We start from the raw sequence: 12,954 nt of genomic DNA, 5'->3' as shown, positions 1-12,954 counted from the left end.
AAAAAGCAGCAGCTACAAAAATACACTAAAGAGTTAATTAACTAACAGAAGTAAAAAAAAAATGAAATGAAAAAATGATGACGGGGGTCCGAAATAGCTAACGCAAGCTAACCGCTAGCGAAAATGCTAGCCGCTTCTAAGATTTTACACAGGAGTAAAATAATTACTTATAATTCACAGCAGTTCGACTGAAAAACGAACAGAAGTATTAAACGGGTAAAAAAGAAACAGCTATAAAAAGTAACGAGGGGGTGAGGGGAGGAGTCGACCTAGCTGGCGAAAGCTAACCATTATTGAATGCTAAGTGCTAGCGATTCACAACAGGGCTGTTGTTAAATAATGTTCAGAGCAGATAAAATTAATAACCAGAAGAGTGCTAAACAGAAATAAAAGAAGCATATAGAGAGTTTTCATGTGACGTATCGGTCACTTCATTTTGTGTCCCGCGGCCATTCTGGATTACGACGCAGTGGCCACTGTGATACGCTACGTGCATTTGACGAACAATTGCAGAAGCTTCAGCGTCGGTGTGAAGAAGCCTCACGGCACCGTGGTGCTGAGAGAGATCCATCGCTACCAGAAATCCACTGCTCCCAGAATTTTATTTTATTTTATTCGGCAATAAAATGATATAAGAATACATAAAAATACCGCAGAGGATAACACAAGAATGCTTCCAATACGGATGCTTATTTACATTGTGGTCCTCGAGCACCGAGCTGCTGATCCGCAAGCTGCCCTTCTAGCGCCTGGTGAGAGAAATCGCTCAGGACTTCAAGACGACCTCCACTTTCAGAGCTCTGCTGTGATGCTCTGCAGGAGGCCGGCAAGGCTGACCTGGTCGGCAGCTTCCTAGTTCACAATATCGCAGTGTGACACTGTCAGCCAGTTCGTTACATCACCACTAAATTCCACTGAACCAACTGCTACACATCGATCATGATAAATAGCTTTACCTTGAGGATTTAAAGCATCGTAATAACCGTACATTCTCTCCATTTTTCTATCACGCGCCAGCCTCCTTGTAATCCAGAATGGAGACGGCACCTGTCCTGCAGCAAATTGGTCACGTGATTGAAAACCCTCTATACAACCGTGTGAAGTTCAGAGTAGTGTCACAGCAACAAACAATCCGTCAGAAGCAAGTTGCCAGATCTGTGAGTAAAAAGCATAGTACCATACTATGCCAGTATGCTAGCCATACAAAAGGGAAAATAAATGTGTTTTAAGTCTGGACTTGAAAGTCTCTACAGAATCTGACTGTTTTATTGACGCAAGGAGATCATTCCACAGAACAGGGGCACAATAAGAGAAAGCCCTGTGACCACCACCTACTCCACCCTGCCTGCACTCTCTTCTTCACCTCCACTACTTTGGACAGATGACCCCAAGTATTTAAACTCAGCTATTTTCACCACTTCTACTCCTTGTAACTGCACTTTTCCACTGGGCTCCCTCTCATTCACACACGTGTACTCAGTCTTGCTCCTACTGACTTTCATTCCCGTGTTCTCCAGAGCATATCTCCACATTTCCAGACGAGACTCAATTTGCTATCTTCTCACATGGCAAATCACAATGTCATTTGCAAACATCATAGTCCATGAAAACTCTGATCTCACCAATCAACCTGTTCATCACCATTGTAAACAAGAAAGGACTCAGAGCTCATCTTTGGTGTAATCACACCTCCACCTTGAATGAGCCTGTCATTCCTACTGTGCATCTCACCACTGTCACACCGTCCTTGTATGTGTCCTGTACTACCCTCACATACTTCTCTGCTACTCTAGACGTCCTCATACAATACTACAACTTTTCTCTTGGCACCCGGTCATAAGCTTTCTCTAAAACCATAAACACACAATGTAACTCCTTCTGGCCTTCTCTATACTTCTCCATCAACACTCTCAGGGCAAACATTGCATCTGTGGTGCTCCTGCTGCAGATCCTTTCCAGCTCCGTCCCTTGTCTGGCCAATCAGTACAAGTCATTTCTCCTTCCTTACTGTTTAACTTCTTGTACAGCTTACTGTAGTCCTTTTCCTTAGCTTTAGTTACTTTTTTCACCTTATGCCACATCTCCTTGTACCACTGTCTACTTTCTTCATCTCTCCAACTATTTCAATTATTTTTTGCCACTTCTTTCTCCTTATACTTTCCTGAACATCTTCATTCCACCACCAAGTCTCTTTGTCTTCCTTTCATTGTCCAGATATCACACCTAGAACCTTCCCAGCTGTCTCCCTCACCACATCTGCAGTACTTTTCCAGTTAACAAAAATTTCTTGCCTTCCATCCACTGCCTGTCTTAACTGTTCACTGAATTTCACACAACAGTCTTCCTCCTTCAGCTGCCACCATCTGATCCTTTGTTGAGCTCTCACCCTCTTCGTCTTCTTCACCTCTAAAGTCATCCTACAAACCACCCTCCTATGCTGTCTAGCTACACTCTCCCCTGCCACCACCTTACAGTCTCCAATTTCTTTTAGCTTGCTTCTCCTACAAAGAATGTTGTCCACCTGTGTGTGCCTTCCACACTCTTATATGTCAGTTGTGCTCCTCCCTTTTCTTAAAGTGGGTAAACATGATAAGGCCATAGTGAGATCTGAACTCATGACCCCTGTTTACAAAACCAGGGGCCTCAGGTACAAAAACTTGTGTGGGTTTTCTCCTGAAACATGACATACACTATAACCCAGAAACTGCGGTAAGCACAAAAATATTCAGATGTATGAAAGTGTACATACGCATGGATCGAAGCACTTTCCTATTGTACATCACAATCAACGTGGACTTGAGCTCACATGCTTAAGTACCAAACTCCTCCCTGTCCATGCCACATCTGAATACGCAAATGTATTTCAATAGTTTGGTTGTATCATGTTGCCGGTACCGTAAGTGTGGAGTGTAGTGTTTTTGATGACTTCTGCCATTGTCTCTGTGTTGTTGTGTGTAAAAATTAAAGCACTTGTAGAGGCAGAGCACAGAAAAAAAAAAAAGAAAGCTGTGGCTCGGTCTTCGTTCTCCCACGCAGTTCGCCAGAATGTCAAATAAAGAAATGAGCATCCGTGTGTGTAACGCTATAAATGCTGAGGCTCAGAGCAGCGCACACACACACTGAAATTAAAAAGAAATTGTCAGACAGAAGATTTCTGCCCACCGCCAAAGCGTGACCACATCAGCTGGAGATGCAGAGTGGAGGGATTTACCCCTGTCAACAAAAAGTGGGTGAGATAGTGGGTGACACAGCTCTCACCGGAGTGGTGGAAGCCCATGATGGTGACACAGATCATCCCATGCTTAACTCATAAATGTTGTCATTTTACTGGTGATACAATAGGCTGTTCACAATACAAATAGCTCGTGTGTAAAGATGTCAAGATATTACACACTTTGACTCATGTTTAAATACTTGATTTTCTTTTTATTTCTGAACAGACAATGATCCAGGAGAGGGCACAGACTCCTCCACCGGCCCCACTGGCCCTAGCATGTTCATGCCAACTGTTGACATCCGCCCAACTGGCTGTGTCTTCACTACTGCAAGTGCGGGAATGGACTTCATCTCTTGGTATAATGAGATGAAGTCAATCATAATGAACATATGATTGACAGAAATGTTAACAACTTTGACATATAGTTGTCCCCCCAGAGAAAAATAAGATACTGTCAATTAACCATAACTTGATGAATAACAACTACAACCCCTGGCAAAAATTATGGAATCACCGGCCTCGGAGGATATTCATTCAGTTGTTTAATTTTGTAGAAAAAAAGCAGATCACAGACATGACACAAAACTAAAGTCATTTCAAATGGCAACTTTCTGGCTTTAAGAAACACTATAAGAAATCAGGAAAAATAATTGTGGCAGTCAGTAACGGTTACTTTTTTAGACCAAGCAGAGGAAAAAAATATGGACTCACTCAATTCTGAGGAATAAATTATGGAATCACCCTGTAAATTTTCATCCCCAAAACTAACACCTGCATCAAATCAGATCTGCTCGTTAGTCTGCATCTAAAAGGAGTGATCACACCTTGGAGAGCTGTTGCACCAAGTGGACTGACATGAATCATGGCTCCAACACGAGAGATGTCAATTGAAACAAAGGAGAGGATTATCAAACTCTTAAAGAGGGTAAATCATCATGCAATATCGTAAAAGATGTTGGTTGTTCACAGTCAGCTGTGTCTAAACTCTGGACCAAATACAAACAACATGGGAAGGTTGTTAAAGGCAAACATACTGGTAGACCAAGGAAGACATCAAAGCGTCAAGGCAGAAAACTTAAAGCAATATGTCTCAAAAATCAAAAATGCACAACAAAACAAATGAGGAACGAATGGGAGGAAACTGGAGTCAATGTCTGTGACCAACCTGTAAGAAACCGCCTAAAGGAAATGGGATTTACATACAGAAAAGCTAAACGAAAGCCATCATTAACACCTAAACAGAAAAAAACAAGGTTACAATGGGCTAAGGAAAAGCAATCGTGGACTGTGGATGACTGGATGAAAGTCATATTCAGTGATGAATCTCAAATCTGCATTGGGCAAGGTGATGATGCTGGAACTTTTGTTTGGTGCCGTTCCAATGAGATTTATAAAGATGACTGCCTGAAGAGAACATGTAAATTTCCACAGTCATTGATGATATGGGGCTGCATGTCAGGTAAAGGCACTGGAGAGATGGCTGTCATTACATCATCAATAAATGCACAAGTTTACGTTGATATTTTGGACACTTTTCTTATCCCATCAATTGAAAGGATGTTTGGGGATGATGAAATCATTTTTCAAGATGATAATGTTCTTGCCATAAAGCAAAAACTGTGAAAACATTCCTTGCAAAAAGACACATAGGGTCAATGTCATGGCCTGCAAATAGTCCGGATCTTAATCCAATTGAAAATCTTTGGTGGAAGTTGAAGAAAATGGTCCATGACAAGGCTCCAACCTGCAAAGCTGATCTGGCAACAGCAATCAGAGAAAGTTGGAGCCAGATTGATGAAGAGTACTGTTTGTCACTCATTAAGTCCATGCCTCAGAGACTGCAAGCTGTTATAAAAGCCAGAGGTGGTGCAACAAAATACTAGTGATGTGTTGGAGCGTTCTTTTGTTTTTCATGATTCCATAATTTTTTCCTCAGAATTGAGTGATTCCATATTTTTTTCCCTCTGCTTGGTCTAAAAAAGTAACCGTTACTGACTGCCACAATTTTTTTTCCTGATTTCTTATAGTGTTTCTTAAAGCCAGAAAGTTGCCATTTGAAATGACTTTAGTTTTGTGTCAGGTCTGTGATCTGCTTTTTTTCTACAAAATTAAACAACTGAATGAACATCCTCCGAGGCCGGTGATTCCATAATTTTTGCCAGGGATTGTATAACAAATAGTTGTGCCCAAGAGACAAAAAAGTTAGTCAATTCACCATAAATTTGTGGTGAAAACATTAACATGCTTGTTCCCCAGAGACAAAATGCTGTCAAGTAATTATTACTTGTTGCTGAAAAACAGTTTCACGTATCCACCGGTGATAAAATTATATGACTAATAGTTATAATATAGATGTTATCAGTCAAAAAAATTCTGTTACAGCTCTAACTTAAAAAATAAAAAGGAAACTTTTAAATTACACATTTTGATGCACTCACCAGTCATCCGAATGCAGCCGCTTGCTTCGAGGTGCTGGGGTTGGAGTTGTTCTGACTGGGGCTGCTTTTCACTTCTTAGAGCTGCTTAGACTGCGAATATCATGATAACCTGTAAAAAATGAGAAAATTATTCCTGTGTACATTTATGAAACAAGCCAGAAAAATAAATACATTTGCTTCGAGAGCTCTAGCAATATTGCCATTAAAACCATAAATAAAGATGATTGCCTGAGGAAATTTCTTGGGAATTTTTTTTTTTTCCCAATATTTTTTAAAAGTTTCTTGGAAAAAAAAGGACATGTGACAGACCACACATGTGTCCAAAACAGACACAACATGAAGGAAAAAGGCTGATAAAAGAGCACACTGCTTAAAGAGATTAAGATGCATGATTTTAATAAATTGATATAAAAACACCTTTACTTTATGTGCTATGACATATACTTAATATTTACACATATATAGGAATGTGACAAAACAAGTCCTAGGTCTGACTGTTTGCCTCAGAAAACCTTTATGAAATATTTAATGCATACCTACATTCAAGCATGGATCTGGCTACTCCGTTGAAGGCGCTCCACCAAAGAAATGTTCTGAAGAAATTCGGCATTCTTTGTTGGCTCCCAAGGCTTTTGGCTGGTTTGCCTGTTTAGCAGTTGGCAGTTGACCTGCAAAGTATGAGCTGTTAATCAGAAATCTGAACATGCATCTATAGGTATGGAGCCCGCCTGTGAACATGGTGGTTAATTTTTTTGGCCCAGATTATTGCATTCCCTCGCAATAGTTTTTGCGTTCCCTCGCAATAACTTAATATCATATTAAAGCTCATGCCTATCAGAGCACACAGTGAGTGAAATCAGGTGAGGGGGATCTGAATGTAATGTCTGCGCGCGCACACACAGCAGACAGCAACAGGATTCACAAGAGATGAGGCAGTAAGTTGCTACAACTTGCACAGCTGTAAATATAGCTTATTTATACAAGTGGTAGTAAGTAGCAACACCTGTTATTGTGCCTTATGAATGTTTATGCTTTTCTCTTTTTTACCGTCCTCTTGTGAATCCTGTTGCTGTCTGCTGTGTGTGCACGCGCAGACATTACATTCAGATCCCCCTCACCTGATTTCACTCACGGTGTGCTCGATAGGTATGAGCTTTAATATGATATAAGGTTACTGTGAGGGAACACAAAAACTATTACGAGGGAACGCAAAAGTATTGAGAGGGAATACAATAATCTGGGCCAAAAAAATTAACTGCCATGTACCCAGGCGGGCTCCGTATATATAGGTCTGCAGCTTCAATAAATTTTATGTTTTCCATTAAATCTATTCTAAACATATGTAGAGCTACATAGTCATTTTACAGTCAGTGGCGTGACATTACAGTCATAAGCCGATGCACGAAAACGGCGCCATCAACCACATTATAATTTGGGACGGTTTCAGGATATTGACAAAATAAATGTGTGCAAAAAACTTACAATGTTAGTCCATCTTTAACGTCCGTCTGGATCTTTCTTTTCTGTGGGGAAATTGGAGAGAATGAACGGAGGTTTACAACCACATTTCGTCTTCATTACGTCTTTGGGTGGACTTGGCGGAGTCTTGCAATCGTGTGTTTTCAGCCACCTTTCAAGCCTATAAATTCCATTCGAGCAGTTGAAAACAACATAATGCGCATCTCTCATTATTATATGCATCGCTTAAAGCCTTTAAAACAATCCCTGTAAGCCTTAAATTTCGCAGTCCGCTAACGTTACCATACATGAAATTCAATGGCGGTGGTGTGTGTTTAGTAGCTGGAATTTTTGACCACATTTGGCCCACGCATGCACAGATGCGTTGCGCACTTCGCTTATCTCTAGGCTACAGAGGGAGCTGAGAAAGCGGGCTGTGACGGCTCTGAAAGTAGACTGTGAGACATTTGTTAGAAGAATCTGTGATCAAGTAACACACCATCTGTGGTCCAGTGACCTTTGACCTGCTTACGGAGTAATCAAAGCACTTTGTTCCTCCAAACCTATGCCTCATACCACTGCAGTTATTGAGCAAGACAGTTGACTGATGACTGCTGAACTTACTGTTGCTAACACCTAAGTTAAGAAAGTCTCTATTGGCTGTCCTAAAAGTCACTAAATGAAGCTGTCACCTAATTTACATAATTGGTCATGTGCATGTAATTGTTATTGACACTGTAAGACAGAATAAAAAAAACACCCTAAATGCATTTAGAACTACAAATAAACATTCGTTTGTTGATTCTTGGGCTTGGAACCAAGAAAAGTGACCCAAAAGAGACACTCTTTTTATTTTTATTTTCCTTTAGTTGTTTTTGTTTGTTTGTTTGTTTGTTTGTTTTTTCCTTTAATTTTCTTAAGTCTGGCATTTATTGCAGTGATTTATTTTAAAGAAAAAAATCTGTCTGGAAGTGATGTGACACACAGGCAGTTGGAACATTTATTTATTACTTTGCTGTTCTGTTTTTGACTCCAGTCATAGCACAAATGAGGCCGAATGGCATCCGAATGACGAATCAACCCATATCCGAAAAGTGTTGAGGTGCACACTGAAAATGTCAGACAGCAGTCCCAGAGCAGTTGAACACAGTCGGTCCCATTTTCTCAGCTGCCCTGATTGTTTTGCACATGTTCAAAACACTCTTGGTGCCATCGAGGTGGGACAACCATCTCACAGCGGTCTATGTACAGTCTGAGTGCCATCTCACCACAATCTACATATTCTGACGGCATGAAAACAGCATTCAAAACAATGTGGTCGTGGTCGGGGACATATGTCTCCCATCATGTGTGGGAGACGTATGTCCATCCTGCTATCTCAATGAGGTCAGAGGTCAGTGCACACAAGGGAGTGAGTGGATGAGCAAAAAGGTGTATGAGTGGGTGAGTGACTGAGTGGCAGCACTCGAGTGCATTCGTCCACCAGTCTGTTTATGGTGCAGTCTGACAGCAGTCTCCATCTCCATACTGTTGTCCTACAATGTTTGGGCTGTGGTCGTGCGAGTCTGTGTGACTCAGTCCGGACTGGATCCGCCCACCTTCCACATGGTCGTCCGGCAGTCCTACATGGCTGTCTGACTGTTGGTCCCTCCCAACTATGCCTCGAGCTTTGGGTTTTTTCCTGTTCTGGCTGATTCTGTTTGAGTCCTGCAATTTAAATGGTAAATGGACTGCATTTATATAGCACTTTTCCATCTGCATCAGATGTTCAAAGCGCTTTACAATTATGCCTCACATTCACCCCGATGTCTGGGTGCTGCCATACAAGGCGCTCACTACACACCAGGAGCAATAGGGGATTAAGACCAGCCCAAGGGCCCTTAGTGATTTTCCAGTCAGGTGGGGATTTGAACAGAGGATCTTCTGGTCTCAAGCCCAACACCTTAACCACTAGACCATCACCTCCCCCATTTTCAATTCAATTTCAATTTATTTTAATTTATATAGCACCAAATCACAACAGAGTTGCCTAACCTTAACCTTGGTCTAACCTTAATAACCCCCAGAGCAGCAGTGGTAAGGAAAAACTCCCTCTGAGGAAGAAACCTCAAGCAGACCAGACTCAAAGGGGTGACCTTCTGCTTGGGCCATGCTACAGACACAAAGTACAGAACAATTCACAAAACGAATATACAAGAATCAAATCAGAGTAATAGGTCCGCTTTGTAGCCAGTAATGCATGCTTATAGTCTAAGATAGCATCATGCCACGCAAGGTGAAATACTTCTAATTTTGAACTACGCCATTTCCATTCTAGACCTCTAGCCTTATGCTTGAGGTCACAGAGGTAATCACAGAACCAAGGTGACTGTGATTTGGGGTAGCGTGGTTTTAACACAGGTGGCACAATCATGTCGAGTGTAGTTTTGAGTACTGAGTTTAAACTATCCACAAGACTGTCTACTGATTGGGTATTCGCCAAATGTGAAGCTAAGACATCAGGCAGTCTAGCTTCGAGTTCAGTCTTAGTTGAGGAGTTGATGCATTTCCATAGTGATATTTAAGGTTGTTGTTCCACTAATCATGGCAGCGAAACTGTAAACTTAATAAGTGAGTGATCAGAGACCACTGATGTAAGAGGCATGATGGCAATATTTGTGACAGCAATACCATGGGCGAGAACCAAATCCACTAATGTGCGTCGAGTTCCGAATGCATTGCCGAAATCCTAATGCAGCCACAATTTCCATAAATGATTTGCAGAGGGGATCAGAAGGCCTATTTATATGAACATTAAAGTCACCAATGAACAGAATGTTATCTGCACTAGTTGACAAGTTAGAGCTGAACACACCAAATTCATCTAAGAATTCAGAATATGGGCCAGGAGGCCTATATACAGTGACAAAGTAATACGGCTGATTTTTATTCTTCTGACCTTGGCAATGTGTAATATCCTGAGCAGACCGGAGAATCAGATGCTCAGACGATTTATATTTGTGACCCCCAACAGCTAATAAGCTAAACCTAGATTTATAAATAAGAGCAACACCCTCGCCTTGCTTCGCATCATGAGGGACGTGACTAAATGTATATGCTGGTGGGCAGGCCTCATTTAAGGGGAGGACAGCTCTAGGTTTAAGCCAGATTTCACATAACCAAATCATATCTAAGTGATGATCAATAATTATATCATTAGTCAACAGTGATTTTGAGGATAGTGATCTTATATTGCACTATCTGCACATTCTTACTATGTGTGACGAGGGTATTAATTTTGTGTGTCAGTGGGAAAAAAAAAAACATTTAACACAGGCTAAAAATTATTTATAAATATAATTGGAGGTGGTGAAAAATAAACATGCACAGTAGCAAAGGAGCAGGCGGGAACCAGCCTGTCTTGTGTCTGTGTGAGCCAATCAGTAGTGCTCTTTGCAAAAAGCACTACTGACCCAACTCACCCAATGAAATGGAGTAACTCACTGGTGGTCGCCTGCCTCCTTTTCTCCCCAGCTGATGTGCGAGGACTGGGTCTCCTTGGAGACGGGTCAGGGGCCCAGTCCTACAGCAGCACCCATTGCTCATTGAGAAAAGTCTCCAATAACACCAGGAAAAGTCACTAGATTTGTCACTAATAGCTTGTTTTGAAGGAAAAAAGTTGCTCGAGGGGTCTGAATCGTCGCAAAATTTAGCGACAAAGTCACTAAGTTGGAGACATTGGCTGTACTGTCACACTGAACCGATTACTTTAAAATGCATATATCTGGTCAGAGGTGGGACAAAGTCACCAGCAAGTCACTCTCAATTCATGAATCGGCAAGTCACAAGTCTCAAGTCAAGTCCCAAGTCAAGTCTCAAGTTATAATGACCACCAATTTTTTGCAAGCTGACTTGAGACTTGACTTGAGACTTGTGACTTGAGACTTGCCTATTCATGACTTGAGAATGTCCCACCTCTGTCTCTGGTATATGAAATGTGAAATGAGCTTACTTTGCTAAATAAATAAAGAATTGAGAAAATACTGATGTATCTATATATTAAAAGCCAAGTGGCCTCTTTGCATGTGTGCGTGTGACTTTGATCATGGAGAAACTGGGGGGAGGTGACATTTGCCATTTGGTATGTTTATATATTTTGGGGCAAGGATGAACACTGCAAAAACGGTAAGTTGATAGGACTAATATTTTTGGAGAAATTATGGATATTAGGTAACAACAGTGAACAACCCAGCCTCCAGGTAGATCTGGATCTCTGTACTTAATCACACCATAAACAGCCTGGCTACCACGAATTCCACATCCCTAATTTCTCCTCCATCCAACACTCCCACCTCTGTACTGGACTCGGAGTCTTTGGTTCCACCACCGCCGTCAGCGGCTGCTACACCTTTGCAGTCGCTGGGGGTCCCTGTGCCACCACTGCCAGCAGAACCGAACAGACCCCTTAGTCCCCACCTGTGCCTGATACCGTCTGCGGCACAGGCGGGACCAGGAAAAAAAAGGAAGACGCTGGTAAAAAGAGGACTGCCAGTGGGCACCTGAGGTTGCAGTCTTTCTATCCATGCTGGCAGGGGGGTGTCCTCTGTTTTTTCTTTCAGGGCTGTGGCCGTTTCTGGCCACAACACCAGAGAAAACAGAGTCAGCAATCTCTGCTTCAGGGTATACCGCAGAGAGACCACTGTTTTTGGGGCCTCATGAAGTCATCGAAGGGGCGGTTTCTGCGTCCTTCTCTCATGTGCACGATCTCTCTCTCTCTGCCTGTCTTTCTTGCTCTCCATGCCCTTCACTCTCTCTCTCTGCCTCTCTTGCGTGCACAGTCTCTCTCTGCCTCGTTCTCTTTCTCTCTCTCTCTCTGGGAACACACACTCTGTGCACCAATGCACAAACAGTGAGGAAATATGATGTCATACTTTCAGTCCACTGTGAGCTCCATTCCAAAGCTTTCCCCCAGCAGCAGGACCACATCTGTTTTGCTTCTTTATCTTTCAGTGCTGCTATTCCAAGGAATCCCAATCGAGGTTGACCCTTGTGTTTTTCTCTTCCTCTGACAACATTTTGTTTGTTTTCATTTTGGTTTTTGCTTTTTCGCTTGCTCTGCCATGATGATGAACTTGTAAGAAATAAAGTTTTTGTTGGCTTGTTCTTATAGCCCCTACCTCACGGGTGCCCCGATAGGGGAGCGTGTGTGTCGTTGTTATGTTGTAAAGCAGTTTGTTTTTCTAGCGAGACCCGAGACTCTCATTCAGGACACCGGGTCAGTGTCGCTGAAGTTGCAAGGCTGGTTTACTGCAACAACACCCTTGGTTGGGGGGGAGAGCCCCCATTCTCCCAAAAACAAGTAATTTAACCATTACAATTACTACTGATGGAGGTGATGGTCTAGTGGTTAAGGTGTTGGGCTTGAGACCAGAAGATCCTCGGTTCAAATCCCCACCTGACCGGAAAATCACTAAGGGCTCTTGGGCAAGGTCCTTAATCCCCTATTGCTCCCGGTGTGTAGTGAACACCGTGTATGGCAGCGCCCTGACATCGGGGTGAATGTGAGGCATAATTGTAAAGCGCTTTGAGCGTCTGATGCAGATGGAAAAGCGCTATATAAATGCAGTCCATTTACCATTTACTTCTAAACTGTAAAATTAAAGTTTAAAAAAAGTTATTTAGTTCCCCTTTAAAGACTTGGAAGAAATGATTTTTAAGTGGTATATAATTTTTGAAAAGATAGCATTGACTGGAGTGAGATGTGCACTTTAAGCAGTTGTGTAAGGCTGATCCTCCTGGTGGATGGGATGGGGGATGTTGGACTCTGAGGGCTTCCAAAATAAAAACTAATCTAAGTTTAAT

This window comes from Thalassophryne amazonica, chromosome 7 (genome assembly GCF_902500255.1).
Source record: "Thalassophryne amazonica chromosome 7, fThaAma1.1, whole genome shotgun sequence".
Classification (NCBI taxonomy): Eukaryota; Metazoa; Chordata; class Actinopteri; order Batrachoidiformes; family Batrachoididae; genus Thalassophryne; species Thalassophryne amazonica.
The sequence above is the reverse complement of the archived record's forward strand: the minus strand, read 5'-3'. Positions refer to the sequence as shown.